Source organism: Propithecus coquereli, unplaced genomic scaffold (assembly GCF_000956105.1).
Source record: "Propithecus coquereli isolate 6110/MARCELLA unplaced genomic scaffold, Pcoq_1.0 Scaffold16, whole genome shotgun sequence".
Taxonomy (NCBI): Eukaryota; Metazoa; Chordata; class Mammalia; order Primates; family Indriidae; genus Propithecus; species Propithecus coquereli.
In genome coordinates, this window is record NW_012140524.1 from 7,694,267 (window position 1) to 7,696,023 (window position 1,757).

At 32.8% G+C, this 1,757-nt stretch overlaps 1 protein-coding gene across 1 annotated transcript in view; it reads left to right on the top strand.

Annotated features, from left to right (window-relative positions):
• LMNTD1 (lamin tail domain containing 1) overlaps window positions 1-1,757 on the top strand; it is a 157,233-nt gene that overhangs the window by 7,580 nt on the left and 147,896 nt on the right. The window lies entirely within an intron of this gene.

A 1,757-nucleotide genomic window follows, 5' to 3' on the forward strand; every position in this document is an offset into this window, starting at 1 on the left:
TTGTAATCTGTTGTTATATACATGATTTTATCTAAAACTCTAAGAAATTCATTGAAATATAACTGTTTCATCTTCTGAGTAATTAAAAGCAATTGATAAAACTTTCTGGGGAACCAAACACAGAATGTTAATTTTTCAAAGGTGCCAGAGAAAACAGTGCTACATAATCCCTACAAATAGGGTCAACACAATTATTCAGGGAACTTTTTTATTGTTGGTAAATTATTCATATGGATTTAACATATTTTTTTCTTCTGGTTCTTGAGTTCAAGACAAAGGTGAGACATAAATTTTTACTTCATTGATCCATTTTAATGGGTTTTAGTATCTGTGGTAAAATGAATTAATCAGAAAGAAAGTTGATAGTAGGACTGAAATAAAAGAGCTAACTCATCTATTCATTTACATAACCCTGCTTTACTTATTACATAACCAACACATGGAACTGTGAAATGTAAGTAATAAGCACATGTTGATAGAGGGTGTTAGAAGGCTAAAAGAAGTCGTTAACAAGAGTTAAGGGTCAGATATAAAGGAAACTTTTTTAACCTTACGCCATGTTTCCTGAAATCAATCACTTTTGTCCTATTACTATCTAACTGTGGAGAATGCCTAAGTATTTGCTCAACTGTCTAAAAACACCTCATAAAATCATTCAGTACCTACCGTGTTAAAATGATGAGCTATTTTGGACAAAAATTCAACAAAAGCTTCCATTTAAATGCAATCAGAAAAATGGTGTCTTCTATGGCCATGCCACCCTGAACGCGCCCGATCCCGTCTGACCTCAGAGAAATGATGTCATAGAAACAAGCTGGCTTCACCTCATCTCCCCACCCCCCAGAAAACAAAAACAAATATACAGTGCCAAGATTATCATCACAAATATCCCAGAAATCAAATACAAGAATGAGACAGTTCCTGAGGCTACAGAGAAGTGAAAAAACTCTCATAATAATCAAACTCTCAAAGATCAAACCTTCAAAAAGCAGCAAAAGAAAAGAAGCAAGTAACGTATAAAGGAGCTTCAATTCATCTGACATCAGACTTCTCAGTGCAAACCATACAGGCCAGGAGGGAATGGGACACATTTTTAAAGTGCTGAAAGAAAAAAAATTAGCATCTGAGAATACTATAGCTAGGAAAGCTATCCTTCAACTATGAAGGAGAGATAAAATCTTTCCCAGACAAACAAAAAGCTGAGAGAATTCACCACCACCAGACCCGACTTACAAGAAATGCTAGGAAAAAAGCACACACTAATGAGCAAAAATAAAACGTTTGAAGATACAAAACCCACTGGTAAAATTAAATTATTCTAATACTATAATTGTGCAGTGCAACCCATTCATAACTCCAATATGAAGCCCAAAAGACAAATATATCAAAAACAATAATAGCTACAACAACCTATTAAGAAATAGGCAATATAAAGTATGTATGTACATTGAGAAAACCAAACATCAAAATTCGGAGGGGATGAAGTTAAAGTGTAGAGATTTTTTTCATTTTTCCTTTGTTGGTTTTTAGTCTTTGTGATCTAAGATAAGTTGTCATCTCTTTAAAATAACTTGTCATCTTTATAAGATGTTTTTTGTAAGCCTCATGTTACCACAATGCAAAAATCTGTAATAGAATCACTAAAAATAAAAAAAAATTAAAGCATACTTCTAGAGAAAAATCACTTAATCACAAAGGAAGACAGTAAGAAAAAAGAAAGAAAGAGGGGTTTCAAAATAACAATAAAGAAAATGACA